Source organism: Anolis carolinensis, chromosome 1, assembly GCF_035594765.1.
Source record: "Anolis carolinensis isolate JA03-04 chromosome 1, rAnoCar3.1.pri, whole genome shotgun sequence".
Classification (NCBI taxonomy): domain Eukaryota; kingdom Metazoa; phylum Chordata; class Lepidosauria; order Squamata; family Dactyloidae; genus Anolis; species Anolis carolinensis.
Genome location: NC_085841.1, coordinates 279035019 through 279054338, shown reverse-complemented (window position 1 = coordinate 279054338; position 19320 = coordinate 279035019). Strand labels below are relative to the sequence as shown.

At 41.1% G+C, this 19320-nt stretch overlaps 1 long non-coding RNA gene across 1 annotated transcript; it reads left to right on the top strand.

Annotated features, from left to right (window-relative positions):
- The first annotated feature begins 1156 nt into the window (after nt 1-1156).
- Nucleotides 1157-11175, top strand: LOC134295404 (uncharacterized). Its single transcript, XR_010001962.1, has 3 exons — nt 1157-1402; nt 8578-8653; nt 9578-11175. It is a non-coding gene; the product is annotated as an uncharacterized LOC134295404 (long non-coding RNA).
- The last annotated feature ends 8145 nt before the right edge of the window (nt 11176-19320 follow it).

The following is a 19320-nucleotide window of genomic DNA, read 5'->3' as shown; positions in this document are numbered from 1 at the left end:
CAAAAAGGACAGCTGCAAAACTTATCAGTGCCCCCCCCCCCCATTTTCATACATAATAATTCTTGAACATTTCTGGGGAGGGGATTGCAAGCAAAGCTGACCATGTAAATTTGTGTTATTGTAGAATGAATAATAAAATATTTTTGCTGCTTTAGAAATAAAAATGGCACAAACTTTTCACAGATGAGCTGTATGGAAAGAATACTCTCTTTTTTATCTAGCATTCACAGCGAACATGCATGTATCCTTTTGTGGAAAGACTTTGTTCAGCCCTGGAAGGAAATAAATGGGTTGGCATTGCCTACTGAGAAAATGTTTTCTGTTTGGAAGAAAACCAAAAACACACTCTGACTCTAATTCATGGGGAGAAAGCCCTTTATTTGGGGTTTCCATGGAAGTAAAAACAATCCAGTAAGATTCCTACACAAGGAACTTTGAGAGATGGAGGTAGGGTGAGTGAAATTGCAGAAGAGAATATTCTGCTGGTGTTCAGGTCTAATCTGACATGGGTGGCCCCACTGACTTGATACCGTCCTCCCTGTGGTTCAAATGAATTCCAAGAGGTCTTACTATTTTGAACAAAAGGGGTTTGAAGGCACCTTACTATCTTCTTTCAGTTCAGTGTGGCTGATGACACCAGTTGCCTTGTAGCTAAATGCATACCAATGAAGCTTGGACAAAGGAAGCTGTGAGCTGAGCTACTGAAAAGAAGCTTTGAGTGTACTCTGCTTCTGAAGGGGTTTGTTTTCCTATTGTGATACCTGTTTACAACACAGAAATAAATCCTATGCTGAATCTTTAGGAAGGTTCTTTCATTTTTTAAACGTTTTTTCAAGCAAGTATACAAAAACTGCAAAGATATTGCAGAGCTTGGGAAAAAGTTTTAAAACTACAAATGAATGCTTGCATTTTCCCATCAATTTTTTTTCAGGAAAAAATAATGGGAAATTGTTCAGCACACTAATGGAGAGATAATGCCATCTATTTTAACTGTGAATTTTTAAAATACTTAATATTTAATTCTGTTTTAATGTTTGTGTATTTGTATATTTTAAATTGTCTGCTAATGCTTTTATGTTAACCCGCTTTGAGTCCCCTTCAAGGGGAAATAAAGCAGAGCATCAATAATAATAATAATAATAATAATAATAATAATAATAATAATAATAATAATAATAATAGCTTGTCTGTCTTCTTATCTAAGAAGCATCTCATAAAAGTCTTGTAGAGGAAGGAGCGTCAAGCTAACCCTGACTGGGACCGCCTTCCACCTGGAAACCGATGTCCTCACTGTGGGAGAATATGTGGGTCAAGAATAGGTCTCTTCAGCCACCTAAGAACCCACCCCCAAGACACCAAGGATGGAAGACAATCGTCCTCGAGCTACGAGGGATTGCCTAAGGTAAAAGTCTTGTGTTACAACACTGAAAATTGACCCCTTGAAACCCATCCTTGGATATAAACAAACAAAATGAGAAATTGCTGAATAGAAATAATAACGCCCCTCTCCCACACCACCATTAGATATAATTAATCAATTGCCCCACAGGGCAAAGGGTAAGGGAGGTATTGTGATGATCCATGGGCCTTGTAGTCCTGCTCAGGACATTGTAATTCCTGATGAAGATGAGAACTTGGGTTTTTTACCTTCCCAGTCTGAACTGGATTCCTCTCAGCCAGATCTTTCCCAGGCAGATCTGGGAACCTTGCACCTGCAAGAAAGTTGTCTCCCAGAAGTATGTCAAACAAGCCCAGAGCCTACTTCTCCCGTGTTCTTGCGCCGGGAGTTTTGTAAACAACAGAGAAGTTTGGATTCAGCTTCGCGCAGGAGTGCGAGGATTGCAGCTAAGAATGTAGCCAATTAAGACTGCTTCTCGTGAGAATCTTTAAGGAGTTTAACATCTGGTCTCAGAGTTTAGCTTTCGTTTCTGATTCCCAGAGAACTGCTTCGGTGGGAAAGTTAGACTCTATATAGATGTTTTACCCGCGTAGTAACTTCGCGGAGTCAATTCGTCAGCCTACGGAGCGAGTTGTGTCTGGACAGCGCGCTCCGATTCAAGCCTCGCTCCTGCTCAAGCCTTGCCTTGCTATCCAGCCTTCGCCTTGCTTCCCAGCCTTTGTTTATCTACGGACTTTGCCTTGTTTCCCAGGACCAATCCTTGCCTTGTTCCACGGATTTTACCAAGTTATTCCACGGACCTTGTTCTTGTTCCTAGTTACCTTGTTCCACGTTTTAAGCCTTGTTTCAAGTATCAAGTTATTTCCTAGCCTTGCTCAAGTTTATGGACTAAAGGACCTTGTCATCTCCCCTCACTTTGCTTGGCAAAGTGAGTGTTTCGGTTATTGGATTACAACTTTGGACCTTAATATTTCATATTGGACATTATTTCTTTGGACTAATTTTGACCTTTCCTGAAAGGTCTGCTTCTGGACTATCTTTTACATTTGCTTTTACTAACTTTATATATTTCCTTAATAAAGATATTAGATAGAATCTGGCCTCTGCGTATGGTTATTGGTGCTCTGTAGCCTGGGTCGTGACAGTTTGACTCCGCCACCCTAAGCACCAATTAACCTCGGCCAGAATGTCTACCGGAACCGTGCCCGGTGGGCAGCCACTGAGCTACACCATCAGCAAGGACGAAGTGGATCGCATCCGCGACAGACTCAACGCCCAGGATGGAGAAATAAAGGGCTTGCGGGAGCGCGGAATCCGCCTCCCGGCCATGGCGTTGCCTACCAAGTTTACTGGAGAAGCTTCTAAGGTTCATGTTTTCCGTCGCCAATGTCAAGCTTATCTAGAGGCCCGTGATGCCGAGTTTCCCCAAGAAGACAGCAAAGTGGCGTGGGTTTACAGTCTTCTAGACGGGCCAGCGGCCAACTGGGCGACGGCACTGTTCGACCAAGCCTCTCCACACCTAAGATCAGCGCAACACTTCTTGGACCACCTCAAGGAGACTTGGGGAATCGAGGACAATTTGGAGGCAGCCGGTCACAAACTCCGTCGCCTTTTCCAAGGAGACAGACCTATGTCTCAGTATATAGCCGAGTTCCGAGTGCTGGCCCACAACACCGGCTGGAACGATGTAGCCCTCAGAGGACAATTCCGGGAGGGTCTCAACATTGAAATGCTGGAAGAAATCTCCAAGGTGGATCCTCCCCAGACCCTCGAGGCACTCATTGATCAATGTTTACGGGCTGAAGTCATGATTGCCAACAGGAAACAGTGGGTTCGAGGCCAGGGCAGTAGAGCCGGGGCAAAACCCCCCGCTCCCGCCAGCGTTCAGCCACGTCCAGTGTGGAGACCCCCACCGCCAACCCCATACCCCAGAGGAGGCGAGGAGGTGCCGATGCAGTTGGGCAATGTGCGTCCCAGACTAGATGCCGCCGAGAAGGCCCGTCGTCAACGCTTAAACCTCTGTTGGTACTGCGGGAACGGGGGCCACTTCGCCAGAGAGTGCCCAGCCAAAGGGAAGCCTGCCGCCCGTCTTGCGGCGGCGTCCTCCACGGAGACGAAGGCGTCTGAGCCGACTGGCACACAGCCGGCGGGGGAAGCCAACGACCGGGTGTAGAGAGGCTCGCCAACCCGGTCAAAAAATCCATTCAAGAGCCGCCAACCGGGGTCCTGTTCCTTCTCGTGGTCACATTATGGTCAGCAAAAAGGGGACCCGTCATGATCCACGCCATGATAGACTCTGGAGCTACCAACAATTTCATTGATAGAGAGTATGCCGACTCTCTGGGATTACAATATCATGATTTCAAGAATGCCCGTGTGGTGCAAGCCATAGACGGCCGCCCCCTCAAGACGGGGCCCGTAAGTCAGTGGTCGGAACCCACCAGGATGTGGATAAGGGAACATATGGAAGAGATTTCCTTCTTTGTTACCGAGGTCCCCCATTTCCCTGTGATTTTGGGAATTCCATGGCTGACTCTCCACGACCCTAACATTTCCTGGTCCAACAGAGAACTGCAGTTTGCTTCACCGTACTGCCAAAACCATTGCCTCGTAGCCAAGGTCTGCCATGCCACAGACACCGAGCCCATCATCACCTTGCCAAAGAAGTACTCCGAGTATTGGGATGTATTCAATGAGAAAGAAGCCGAAAAATTACCCCCACATAGACCTTATGACTGTGCCATTGACTTGGTGGAGGGGGCCCCGATCCCGCGAGGGCATCTCTACTCCCTGACTGAACCAGAGCAAGAAGCTCTCAGGGAATTCCTAGAGACAAACCTTCGCAAGGGATTCATCAGACCCTCTCAATCCCCAGCCGCCTCCCCAGTGATGTTTGTGAAGAAGAAGTCAGGGGAACTACGCTTGGTGGTGGACTACAGAGCATTGAACAATATCACCAAGCGGAACAGCTATCCCCTGCCCTTAATCTCAGATCTACTGGACCGGCTTCGAGGAGCCAAGGTTTACACCAAGCTGGATCTTCGGGGGGCTTACAACTTAGTTCGCATCAGGGAAGGGGACGAGTGGAAGACCGCCTTCCAGACCAAGTTCGGATTATTCGAGTCCCGAGTTATGAATTTCGGTTTATGCGGAGCTCCCGCAACGTTCCAGCATTTTGTCAATGACATTTTTCAGGACTATCTAGACAGGTTCTTGATAATCTACCTGGACGATTTTTTGGTGTTTTCTAGATCACAATCAGAACATGAGAACCACGTCAAAATGGTGTTACAACGATTGCGGGATCATGGACTTTATGCCAAGCTGGAAAAATGCGCCTTTGATCTACAAGAGGTAGATTCCTTGGTTACCGCATCTCGCCTCTAGGGCTTTCCATGGATCCAGCCAAGGTTTCAGCAGTATTGGAATGGCGGGCGCCAACTAACAAGAAAGAGGTGCAGCGTTTCTTGGGGTTCGCGAACTATTACCGCAAGTTCATTCCAGATTTTGCCCGCTGGTCCGACCCCATCACTAGCTGCATCCGTGGAAAGCAGCCTTTCCGCTGGACTGATCAAGCAGAGAAAGGGTTCCAGCAACTAAAGAAACTATTCACCTCCCAGCCAATTCTACAGCACCCAAATCCTGGAACCCCTTTTGTGGTGCAAGCGGACGCCTCTGATGTGGCAATTGGGGCTGTACTCTTACAACCGGTGGGAGACCACCTCCATCCCTGTGCCTTTTACTCTCGTCAACTAACCACACCGGAGAGGAATTACACCATTTGGGAAAAAGAACTACTGGCCATAAAGGCAGCCTTTGAAACTTGGAGACATTGGCTAGAAGGGGCCAAATTTCCCATTGAAGTCCACACTGATCATCGTAATCTAGAACATCTAAGAACTGCCCGCAAACTAAATCAGAGGCAGCAACGTTGGGCTTTATTCTTTGAACGTTTCAACTTCCAGATCCATTATGTGACCCCAGCCCAAACCAAGCAAGCAGACGCCCTGTCACGTAAACCGGAATACGCTGCAGGACGCAAGGAGACCTTTGAATCCCAACTACTACAACCCGAGAACTTTGCCACGCTCACAGTGGGGAACACCAAATCCACTCCCATTGGTTCAACTTCCTCTACTCCAGGACCCATCTGTGCTCAAGAAATCAGGGCTAGTCAGCAAGCAGATGCCTGGGCGCAGGACCAACTTCGTCAAGGTCTGCATTTTCCCTTTTCGCTTAAAGACGGACTGCTTTGCTATAGAAATCATGTTTATATCCCACCCGGACCGGGCAGGGAAAAAGCGCTTCGTCTGTGTCATGACTGCAAACCAGCAGGGCATTTCGGACTATTTAAAACCATGCATCTGATCCTAAGGGACTTTTGGTGGCCCAAGATCCGCAAAGATGTGGAAAAATATGTCAACACCTGCCCAGTATGCCAGCGCTCCAAGATAAGAAGGGAGAAACCCTCAGGGCTTCTACATCCCCTTCCTACCCCATCTCGCCCATGGGAAATAATTTCTGCGGATTTCATCACTGACCTACCACCTTCCTGTGGATTCACCACGATCCTAGTGGTGGTGGACCTTTTCACCAAGTTAGCCCATTTCATACCCTGTGAAGGTCTTCCCACGGCCAAAGAGACTGCAGATCTATTCCTCCAACATGTTTTCAGACTACATGGATTGCCCAAGAGTTTAGTCACAGACCGTGGTTCTCAATTCACCTCTCGTTTTTGGAAGGCACTACAAAAACTATTGGGCATAGACTCTCGTTTATCTTCAGCTCATCATCCCCAAACAGATGGGCAAACGGAGCGCACCAATGCCACTTTGGAGCAGTATCTTCGCTGTTATGTAAACTACCAACAGGACAATTGGGCTTCTCTGTTACCACTGTCAGAGTTTGCTTATAACAATGGAGTTCAAGCTTCTACAAAAGAAACGCCGTTCTTTGCAAACTACGGCTTCCACCCACGTTTCTTTCCCCCTGTCATTGAAACTTCAGAAGTTCCCGCAGCAGAGGATTGGCTGCAGGAACTCACAGCGGTACAACAACTTTTGCTCCAGCAACTGGACCAAGCCAAGGAGGACTATAAACGCCACGCTGACAAACATCGCCAGCCGGGCCCCGAAATCAAGGTAGGAGATCGGGTTTTCCTGTCCACTCGCTTTCTGCCCTCCCACCGCCCTTGCCGGAAGTTAGATGCCCGTTTCATTGGCCCCTATCCAGTGGTGGCGCAATTAAACCCCGTGACTTTCAAACTCCAACTTCCGCGTTCAATGCGCATCCACCCAGTGTTTCACCGTTCCCTGCTCCTTCCGGCGGAAGGTGTGCGTCCTGATACAGACCAACCGGCCCCCCCTCCTGTTTTGATGAATGGGGAGGAGGAGTTCGAGGTTGAGGACATTTTGGATTCTCGCTTTCACCGCCGCCGCCTGCAATATCTCATTGACTGGGTAGGTTTTGGCCCTGAGGAGCGCTCTTGGGAAGACGCCTCCACAGTTCACGCTCCTGATCTAACCCGTCGCTTTCATCAGACCTATCCCGCCAAGCCGCGACCTCGCGCCTCGGGGAGAGGGCCCCAGTTTGGGAGGGGCCTTGAGGAGGGGGATAGTGTGATGATCCATGGGCCTTGTAGTCCTGCTCAGGACATTGTAATTCCTGATGAAGATGAGAACTTGGGTTTTTTACCTTCCCAGTCTGAACTGGATTCCTCTCAGCCAGATCTTTCCCAGGCAGATCTGGGAACCTTGCACCTGCAAGAAAGTTGTCTCCCAGAAGTATGTCAAACAAGCCCAGAGCCTACTTCTCCCGTGTTCTTGCGCCGGGAGTTTTGTAAACAACAGAGAAGTTTGGATTCAGCTTCGCGCAGGAGTGCGAGGATTGCAGCTAAGAATGTAGCCAATTAAGACTGCTTCTCGTGAGAATCTTTAAGGAGTTTAACATCTGGTCTCAGAGTTTAGCTTTCGTTTCTGATTCCCAGAGAACTGCTTCGGTGGGAAAGTTAGACTCTATATAGATGTTTTACCCGCGTAGTAACTTCGCGGAGTCAATTCGTCAGCCTACGGAGCGAGTTGTGTCTGGACAGCGCGCTCCGATTCAAGCCTCGCTCCTGCTCAAGCCTTGCCTTGCTATCCAGCCTTCGCCTTGCTTCCCAGCCTTTGTTTATCTACGGACTTTGCCTTGTTTCCCAGGACCAATCCTTGCCTTGTTCCACGGATTTTACCAAGTTATTCCACGGACCTTGTTCTTGTTCCTAGTTACCTTGTTCCACGTTTTAAGCCTTGTTTCAAGTATCAAGTTATTTCCTAGCCTTGCTCAAGTTTATGGACTAAAGGACCTTGTCATCTCCCCTCACTTTGCTTGGCAAAGTGAGTGTTTCGGTTATTGGATTACAACTTTGGACCTTAATATTTCATATTGGACATTATTTCTTTGGACTAATTTTGACCTTTCCTGAAAGGTCTGCTTCTGGACTATCTTTTACATTTGCTTTTACTAACTTTATATATTTCCTTAATAAAGATATTAGATAGAATCTGGCCTCTGCGTATGGTTATTGGTGCTCTGTAGCCTGGGTCGTGACAGGTATTGGCAGATTTCTTGATATCCCTCCTGAACTTCACAGTTGTCTCTTTCTGCCATACAGCTAGTCCCTGTGTCCCCAAATTACCCAGATGCCTCAAATATATTCAAGGACACTCTTGATTTGGTATAGCTGAATTACTGGTCCAGCTGACTTCTAGAAGTGTTACGGAGATACCATTGTGGCCCAATATAGACCTTTCTCCCTGCCATCATGGTTTCCTTCATCTGTTTAACTTTAGGGTACCTGTTAGGAGGAATAGCTTAAGTTGTGGTGGCCTAAAAACACTGCCACTCCAGAATCCATGCAAGAGATAGAAATAGGTGACTTTACTGAAATTTCCAGGGCAGAAAGAAGATTTCATTATTTCTGGGTATTTTCTTAAGTCTATAGATAACACTGTAAAATTGATCATCATAAAACCTTCTAAATGTAGAAATGACCTCAGATTTGCTCCATCACATAATTATTTTCATAACTAGCTTTGATGTTTTTAAATGGGACTAAGATTTCTTTGGGTATTAAAGAGCAAACAATAAGAACTGGATTAAAGTCTTCTAATGAACTTTCAAAATGCTTTAATTTGTAGATATGAAAAGCAAACATCTATTCAAAAACATGGAAAGAAATCACATTGCAACATCTCCATCTGAACTTGTTCAAAAGTGAGTAATAATCAAATTGATAAAAATACTGAATTTGTGAAACAACTGTGTGTGGTATGTTATTTTTGTGTGATTTTTTAACTTCAGCACCCCAAAATACATTTAAACCAGCCAAAGTACAGGCTTGTGTAATAGATGTTAATGGATGTAAGTAAAAGCAACGTGTTACTCTTGGGAACATTATTGGAAGTAACAGTAAAATGTACTCACCACCCCTGACAGCAGATGAATTATGCTCCCTGACAGTACACTGCATTATCTCTAGGAATGTTAGTAATATATAAGCTGACACGCATGCCGGACTCGGTAGACTGCTAGTCTTCAATAATAACAAAAGCCTGCAGTACAGATGCTATGGCTTGTCCCTGAGCATAGTTCATTTTAAGGATAGAAAGTTCAACTTAAGGATAGAAAGAATATTGACTGTCATTCATTCCCTAGCTAAGAAATAGGTTTTCTGATACTGAAAAACCATGGTAAGGAAAAAATAACATAGTACTGAGAATTCTATCCAATTTTTTTTCCCTGAAAAAAACCCTCTCATTTCTGGTACAAAATCAGTTTACAGGCAGCCATTTTTATTACAAAAATACTTCTTTGCAAAAACTATTTTTTGCACAAAAAATCTCCATAAGGCTAAATAGAAACAAATTTAGTCATGAAAATTCTGGATATTTTTATAACTTTTTAATGCACTTTAATGCACATTTTTGGACATTATTGCTTTTTTTTCTACAAAAGATCCAAAATTAGACAAAATGTGGGATCTTGAAAAAGTTTTCTTTGTGCAAACAATCCAATATTTTGGACAAAAGAATTCATAATCACATGCCTTTCCCAAAAATCAACTCCCAGATGTATTTCTGTGCAGAATATTTTTGGGCTATGCAAATATTGAGAAAACATCACATCTCTTATCCCTAGGACTCATTATGGACCTTCACTGGATTGGAATTTATTCACTGAATGGAAGAAACCTTTCCAATTGCAGAAGGTTAATCAAGAAATCAACCTTTCATATATTTTTTTACAATGGATTTGTTTGCTTTGTGTTTGATGTTTTGTTTTTGTTGTGTGCTAGTCAGAGAACTTCTGGGCTGAAGGATAAGGCAGCGATGGAATGTTTACCTCAACAACACCTAAAAGCTCTGTGGTTTTCCAAAGAATTGTTTGTTATTGAATGAGAATTTCATTTCTCTGAACTCGATTTACGATGCAGATCCTGGTATCTACAGGGGATATATCTGGTGGATAGTGAAACCATAGATAATAGCAAACCCTATTGAAATTAAGAACCATAGAGTTGTGCAGGAAGATCTAGAAAATGCAAAATTTGTTGGATGTGGACAAATAAAAGTTTGGATATCAGTCCCATAGATACAGGGGTAGTACTGTATCACAGTAACTTCTATATTACAAAGAGAACTGTGGTGCACAGAGGACTGTTTTTGTATCAGTTATTTCATATTTTGAGAGCATTCTGTGTATTGGGAATGATAAAGTTAGTAAGTTATCTTTTGAAAAACTGATTTGTACTACTCTACATAGCAACTAAAAGTTTTGATTAGCCAGTCTGCTTCCAGGCTTTCAGGTGTGAATATCTTTGGAGTATAAAATGCATGTAAGAGAAATAATATCTTGCACGAAAATTTATTTCCTTCATAGTTTTCTTCATGGCTCATAAAAAGTGATTGATGAATTTAATTTTTAGTTTAATTTCTTTGACTCACTTCAGTAATTTTGATGATATTAAGCAAAATTTATTAAGAATTAGGATCAATTCAAGAGACGTTAATAAGTAACCATACCAGACCACCAGATATCATTTTATGTTTTAAAAAATGATGGCCAGGGAAAACATGGGGATGATGGGTATGGATTAGGAGCAGATATACTAATTCCTGTTGACTTCTAACAAAAATATTACTGGTATATTCCAGGAATTCAGAGGTCCGGGTTTAAAAGCTTTTGCATACTTTAGTGCCACTAACTGTGCTCATTTCTAGACATGCCTGATCTGGCCATGTTGACATATACCTTGGTTACATCCTGTTTAGTTCACTGTAACATGTTGTATTTAGGGTTGCCTTTGACAAGTATTTGAAAACTTCATTTAGTATAAAGAGTTTTCTAGATTCTTACCTACTGCTTCATGAAATGAAGAAAGATGGATTAGGAATAATTAAGATATTGATAATTTTATTATTTTTATACGAATTTGCCAAAACTCATAGAAATTGTATGTTATTAAATATTTATTTATTTATTTATTTAATAAATATTTAATCAAATACAATTGCTATGACATTTTTCCATATAAGAGATGAAGAATATCTTTTGTAACATTGTGAGCTGCCCCGAGTCCCCACGGGGAGATGGTGGCGGGGTATAAATAAAGTATTATTATTATTATTATTATTATTATTATTATTAATCTGAAATGTGTCTGAAGATGAATATGAAACCTATCAATGTTTTACCTTCGAAGAAGCATATTTCAATAAAAAGGAGAAAGAAATGAATTTCTAGTACTAATTTTAGCGTATGTTTTGCATTCCTGAAAACCACATTGTCTCTTTACTGTTCCATCAGTAGCTACCTATGGAAAGGAATCTTGTGGCTGTATCATAAAAACACAGCATGTGACTCTGTCATATATACACAGTAGGCTTCCTTACAAAGTTCTTCTTCAAGATAATATAGATCACATGAATTGTTCCTAAGAGGACAATAACATTGGTATTTGCACTCTTTTCTTGAAACTTGCAGGATGCTTCTGCTTTTTCACTGAAGTGTGCTGCAAGGCATTATGCAAACATGATATTCTCACCGTTGAGCTGAGCTGAGCTTCACTCACATAAACATGCTGTGGCAGAGTCCAAAAACTATTTGTTACTTACTGTGCTGTAGCTGAATTACAAAAAACATTCCTACTGTTATACCATAGCCAATGCAGTGTATTCACTTGACAGTTTGAAATGCAAGAGCCTTTCTCTGTTTAGGCTCTTTTCTGTTTTCAAGGGAAAAAATGACTTCCACTAGCTGGCCGACTAGCTAGTAAATGAAATAAATTTATTTATTTATTTACAGTATTTATATTCCGCCCTTCTCACCCCGAAGGGGACTCAGGGTGGATTACAATGAACACATATATGGCAAACATTCAATGCCAATAGACAAACAACATTCAGTTTTAGACAGACACAGAGGCATTTTTTAACATCTTTCCAGCTTCACGATTTCCGGCCACAGGGGGAGCTGTTGCTTCACCGTCCATTGATGGCTGTTCTTCCTCTTCTTTTCCTCGTGAGCAGTTTTATGGTGTTGTAGATTAGTTGAATTAGCCTCCCGCATAAAGCGTCCCTAAATTTTCCCTACTTGACAGATGCAACTGTCTTTCGGGGCTGCTAGGTCAACAGCAAGCCGGGGCTATTTTTTTTTTATGGTCGGAGGCTTAACCTGACCCGGGCTTCGAACTCATGACCTCTCGGTCAGTAGTGATTTATAGCAGCTGGTTACCAGCTAGCTGCGCCACAGCCCGGCCCCAATAAAGAACATGTATGTGTTTTTTTCACTGATTTACTTATCACCCAGCTCTTATTGGAAAGTTGTCATGGCGGTGTTTAATTATTTTTGTTCCAACTTTACCTTGTAAGCCACTTTGAATCCCTTTGGGGAGAAAGGTGGGATATAAATAAAAGCTGACATCCTGTTGAGCAGTTATGAATGTGTAAGCTGGACTTATAGGATTTTATTACATGAGCTTGCTGTCCCTCTGCAATCAAGCTAGTTTAATTATGGAAACATACTGGATTTGCATCAGTCTTTATCATTCTTACATGTACATCAGTACTTTAATGCTTCTTTGGTGATTCATGAATACAGTCTGATTTCTGCACCAACACTATAACACCACATTCTGACCTCTGCATGTCCTACCCTGTGCGTGCGTGCCTTTCCTCAGCTAAGAAGAACTGCAATTGCTTCTTTGTTAGCTGCTTCTCTCTGTGCCCACTAAAGTAGTCATGTGAGTTCCTCCTCAAGGAAAGTTTTTCTTGTTAGAAAGGACAGCCATTGCTTCCGTGACAAGGGGAACTGCCTCCCTCTGCAACCACCAAAGAGTCATGTGAATCTCTCCTCTGTGGGGAGAGTTTTCCATGTGAGGAAAAGCTGTCATGGAAGGGGGGGGGAAAGGAAGCTGGGCACAATGAAGGGAAGGAAAAACATTTGAGAAGTGGAACTGTAACAGGAACTATTTTTCACAGGTAACACCATTGTGGAAAAGCAGTGTGATTGGGACTAACTAACCAAAGTAACCTTCACAAGCAGAGGTCTGTCCTGTTGGTTATTGGGGCAGAGCTAGATGAAGTTTCCAGACTTCTTCCAACAGAGATCTGTACAATTTGAAACAGCACTGTTATGTAACTTATGCCACAGCAGATTGTTGGTGGGAGAGGCCTGGAAATGTCATTCTTCTGCACTCTGATAATCAGTAACACAGACTACTGCCACCCAATGTGGCTGCTGGCTGTTGAGGGGTGTTTGGGGAGTTAGGCAAGAATGCATTCACAACCGCACCTATGATATAGAATCCAAGTCCAAATAAACCAATATACAAATACAGTGATACCTTGTGCTAAGAGGTTAATGTGTTCTCTTAACTCAATCACTCTTATTTCAAAGCAAAAAATTCCACTGAAATGCTATTAATCCGTTCTGGTCCCCCAACTCCCCATTTTTTTGTTATGTGTTTTTAAATAAGAAAATGTACTTTATAAATAACAAATAATGTATACAGTTCTACCACCATCTTAACCATTAATAGAATTCATATATCCTACACAAAGATGGACAACAAGCTATTATTACACTCTCCAAGGATGCATCTTCACTTTAGAAGTAATGCATCTTGACACCACTCAGTGCTGAACAACACTCTTTGGCAGAGAAATCTTTGGCAGAGTTTGGAAAGAGGATTATACTGCCACTCACCCAAACTTTCAATACATTTTGAAAACATTGAGCAATACTGTAACAAACCTCCTCTGAATAAATCTTATTAAGAATAAAGTATGGGGCAAAGGGATGAAACACATTTTAATTAGGTCTTGATTTAATCAGAGGAGGTTTGTTATTGCCTGCGCTGATAGCTGAAGTACAGTACAGGTCTATTGAAGTTGTAGACCAGCACTCAAACCACTGATACACATCATGAATTCCATCAGTAAAAAATCCACTTTAACAAAGCAGACTTTTATTCCAGATGTTAGACAATACTAACCTTTATTTAAATTGTCAGATAACATTCAAAACATTACATTATCTATTATGAAAACTGGTAAGAGAAAAAACATTCAGAGATAGGCAGTGCTTGGGTCCATTCAGTCATTGTGGCAAGGAAGAACACTTGAGGTAACAAAATGTGTGTTGGCCAGTGTAACATCACGGCAAAACCTGCACATTCAAATGGAACAATAAAAAATGAAAGATCAAATTTAAAATGGTAGATTCACAAAGTTGTGGCAAGGAAGCACGAAGCATAAAGTGAAGAGGCAGAAGCATCATTTTCTTCATACTGTACTTATTCCAACCTCCCTCCCTGTCTCTCTTCATGAAGCCAAACATGCCAAGAGTAAAAACCACACAAAATCAACTAACCCAAAGATCCTCAAAGCGGACAAGAGCAAAGTGGACAGAAATCTTCTAAAGTGAACCACAAGGCATGGAGGCATGAGGCACAGAGGCTGCTCCCTTAAAGCCTGAAAGCCCTGTTTTCTGGAACTAGTGCTAGCTCATAACTCGAAACACTGCTTGTATGTCAAAGTGAAACCCAGGCCAAATGATGGCTCTTAACTCAAAATGCTCATAAGTTGGGATGCTCGTAAGTTGGGATGTCAAGGTTCCACTGTATTAAGCTATTATAATGGAATGCCAAAGTTTGGGGGGGGGGGAGGTTTCCATTGTTTTTCTATTTAAACATCTTCACTGAACTGGGCCCCAATGCTTCACGATCCAGACAAGACATTTCTCCCAGATCTCAATGGACAGCATTGTACATTAACCATTCATTTTGTGTTCTGTATATAACTCTACAACCACAATTATCTTTTTCAGAGGGAACAAGCATCATGAGCAGAATGGTAGCTCAGTACAAACTTCTTCACACATCAATACCATAATACCTCAACCTATGCATACAAATGTGCTGATCAATGGATCAACAAATCAACAAATATCTAATCTATGCACCAGGTTTTATTTTTGGAGGGAAAATATTATTTTTTCTCAACTACATAAAAGAAAATGTATTCGAAATATAGGGTTCCAAAAGATTTGGGGGTGGCAAGGGAGGAATAATTTCCAAATGTAATTTGATAGAACAATTCAGAGTGTTTAATTCCCACTTGTTGATTTTCCACTGAAAAAAATTCTCTCCTTTGGCTACATTCTTTTTTTTTCCAGCTGGGCTCAGAAAGTGGAAACAAACCCAGCTGGAAAAAATAACTTGAAGGCAGAACAATTTGGATGAAAGAAGAATTAAATATTTCCATTCTGCCTGTCAGTTCTCTTTGTGTTGACCAAAATAAAACATAGTTGTGGTTCTGACCTTATGCATCCTGATTCTCCTTTGTCCTTTAACCAACAATATGATGATGTTTAAGGAGACAGTACCGATATTGAAATGGGCCTATTCAAAGATATTCAGACCAACTCCAAAATGAAGCAAGTCTTGCTTTTGACATGATCCAAAGTGAAGCAGTCTGTTTCTAATGAGTTGAATTTACTTCAACAATGTTTTTTTGTTATAATGGCCAGATGATACACTTATGAACCATTACTATGCTCACCACAATAGGAAAACAGCTGGCAATAGGCAAACAGCTGGCAAGGGGAGGATGTAGAAAATTGTGTGGAATTTTTGTGCTAGAAAAGGTCAGGAGATGACACCAGTAGATTTCAAAATACAGTGGCATGGAAAAACAAAAACAATAAGTTTATTATTTTCCCTCACCTACCCTACACTTCAATTGAATAGGGTAGTGTCATACATAGGACTTCCTGGCAGATGCTGGGGAGAAATATGAATCAGTGAGCACCTTCTGGCACATTTTTGGTGAAAAATAGGAATGTGGAACTGCATCTGTGTGTTGAAGTTGGGGTACATTTGCTGTTCTTGGGGCTGGTCTCTCAGTCTTTGTCCTCACCAAGAGCCATGTAGCTTAGGGACCAATCCCTCTCTAACAGGAAAAAGGCAAGGATAATGATTTGAGTAAAGAAAAATAGTTCAGCATGCTTATATGAAGAACTAAAAGTAATTTGCTAAAAAAAACACAAACTGATTATAAAATATTATAAAATATGGATTTGGGGAAGAATATTGTTGCTGGCTTGTGAAATTTGAAAAACATATCGCTACAAACATTTAGGACCACCCATTTAAAAATACTTCAGACACATCTGAAACAGGAAATCAGCAAGGGAGGGAGTTAGTCCAATGAAAATTACAGAAGGCTGTGTAAACTATCTGCATCTGTTTTCACTAAATATGATGCAAGGCAGATACATGTGCCTGAAGTGATACTTTTAGGAGGAGAATATAACTGACTGAGGCAAAGAGTGGTGAGAAAAGATGAAGTTCTTGACCTTATTGGCAAATTGAAAACAAACAAGTCACTGGGTCCAGATGGTATCCATCTGAAAGAACTGAAATGTGAAATTGCTGATCTTCTAAGAAAAATATATAACATGTCAAATCGACAGGCAACTTGAAGGCACACACCCAAATAAGATTAACCTCTACACCTCTACACACTGGAAACTGGCCAGAGTAACACTAGTTTTGAAAAAATGCTGAGTCTCTCTCTTTGTGTGTGTGTGTGTGTGTAAACTTACAGGCTGGTGAGCAAATGTCTCTTATGGGTAAATTAATGGAAACCATGCATAAAGATTAAATTATCAAAAGCATATAGAAGGAAAGATTAATCCTAAAAAGAATCAAATTTGTTTAAACAGAAGTTAGACCCCTCTCACTAACCCTTTAGGGTTTTCTGGGATTGTGATTAGATATGTATATGTAGGGAACAGCTATACTACTAATAATAATAACTTTATTCTTATATCCCACCACCATCTCCCCGAAGGAACTTGGGGTGGCTTACAGACGGCACAAGGTGCCTAAAAACAACATAAAAGTGAACACAATATAAAACGCAGTAAAATAAAACACACACAACATATAAAACATCAATTCAGATTCAATCAAGCTGCGATCCTTTAACTGTGGTGGTAAATTACTGGCATCATGGTTGGGCAGTAAATATTGGAATAAAATAAGTGGCAGCTGCAGTAATGGAGAGAGGGCATGGGATAAAGTGCAGGATGTGCATTTACTATGTAGGACAACTTGGGGCTAAATATTCTCAAAGGCATGATTGAAGAGCCACATCATAATGTCCCTGGTAACCGACCAAAGAACAATAATCAGAGAAAATTAAACAAATAGCCAGCTGTTGCAATGGAGGGACATAAACAGCTACCCTACAAGAAATGTAAAGCTCTTCTAAACTGATAATTTGTTACAAACTCCTGCACCATTTCCTGTGACTTTTTGACAGTTCCTTCCAACTCTTCTCTCTTTTTCAACACTCTTCATTTAAACCAACTTTCTCTACTGCTCTTTTGTAATACTTTTAATTTTTACAACTCTAGCAAGGAAATGAATTGAATCAATAAGCAAAGACTGATACAAGTTCCAAACTTTTCAGAGTGGTTTGCCTATTATTGTTATACCAGAGCCAGCCCCAGGATAATTAGTCTTCACATTTCCTCTGTAATTTAAGAATGACCCCTCTGCCCCTTCTGCTCCCTTGCAACCTTAATCTGTTGCATAGCTGGGGCTATCGGGAGCAAATTAATGGTGCATGGAGAACTGGAGTGGGAAGATTAACGCAATGGAGGAAACTGACATAAGCAATGGTGCATTTTGCCTGCTGTTTTTACATTATAAGACTATTTAATTTAATTTTCATGATGGTAAATTAATCTCAGAACAGCTGTGGATCAGATTGACCTGATAAATATTATTTACTCTACTTCATCTAAACTATATGCTCTCAAAATATCTGATAACCGAGTCACCATCTTGTTTACTTTCTAAATGGGCACGTCAATATCTATTGGGCTGAAACTGAATTCAGAAAGGTCAAAATTGTATTCAAGTAGTTTTACAAAACTCATCATTTTTAATGAGCACCTACACCAGGGGTCCTCAAACTTTTAAAACAGAGGGCCGGTCCACAATCCTTCAGACTGTTGAGGGGCCAAATTATCATTTTGGAAAAAAAAAACGAACAAATTTCTATGCATACTGCACATATCTTATTTGTAGTGCAAAACAACAACAATAACAATGAAAGAATAATACAATACTTAAAAATGAAAACAATTTTAACCAACATAAACCTATCAGGCTTTCAATAGGAAGTGTGGGTCTGATTCTGGCAAATGTGATAGTCAGGTTAATTAGGATTGTTGTTGTTGTGTGTCTTCAAGTCATTTCAGATTCTGGGTGAGCCTAAGTCTAAAATTATTTATTTATTCATTTACTATATTTATATCCCACCCTTCTCACCCTGAAGGGAACTCAGAGCAGATGTATGTACATACAATATATTATATTATTAGCATAGCACAATATTAGCATTATATATTACTATATTGAACTATACCACTATACTGTATTATATGTAATATATAACATATAATTAATTTTATTTTATAGTATTATTATTAGTATTATATGATTAAAACTGATATAAAATATATTATAAATGAGGGTGGGGGGGCAGGTATATGACCTTGGAGGGCCGCATCCAGCCCCCGGGCCTTAGTTTGGGGACCCCTGGTATTATTATTAGTATTATATGATTAAAACTGATATAAATAAAATATTATATTATAAATGAGGGCGGGGGGCCAGGTATATGACCTTGGAGGGCCGCATCCGGCCCCCGGGCCTTAGTTTGGGGACCCCTGACCTACACAATTGGGTATGTTCTTAGGAGATGGATCTCAGAAGAAAAATCTGACAGTGAATGGTATTCCACCGTCTAAGTCAAAAATGTTTTATTTGAAGAGTATTGTGTTCCAGATATATTTGTGATAGCATGACTTTTGTGATAGTTTTACCCTGCCAATTGCCACAGAGCAAAGCCCTAGCATAAGTACAGTGATTTCATTTAGGCTATGCTTTGATTGAAAACTCTATTTCTGTAGAAGTGGAGTGGGAGTGCAAATGTGACACTGTATTGTATCACTTCAGATTGCCCAGGAAAAATAGCAGGAAATAAGGAAGACTGAAACTGAATGGAAATAATCTTAAGACAATGAGAAAAATCTGCCATTTGTGTATAAATATAGTTTTATGAATATGCAAATATTTTAAAAGATTATGATATACTTAACATTTGTTTTGGTCTACAAATGGCAAATAAGTTTGTTTCTCATCCATCTCACTGGCACATTTATTTACGCATAAATCTCTTCCAAATGTATAAATTTCCAAAACCCCTTTCTCTAATAATTTTGTTGCTGTTATGTGCCTTAAATCATTTCTGGCTTATGGCAATCCTAAAATGAATTTATAATGGAGTTTTCTTGGCAAAATT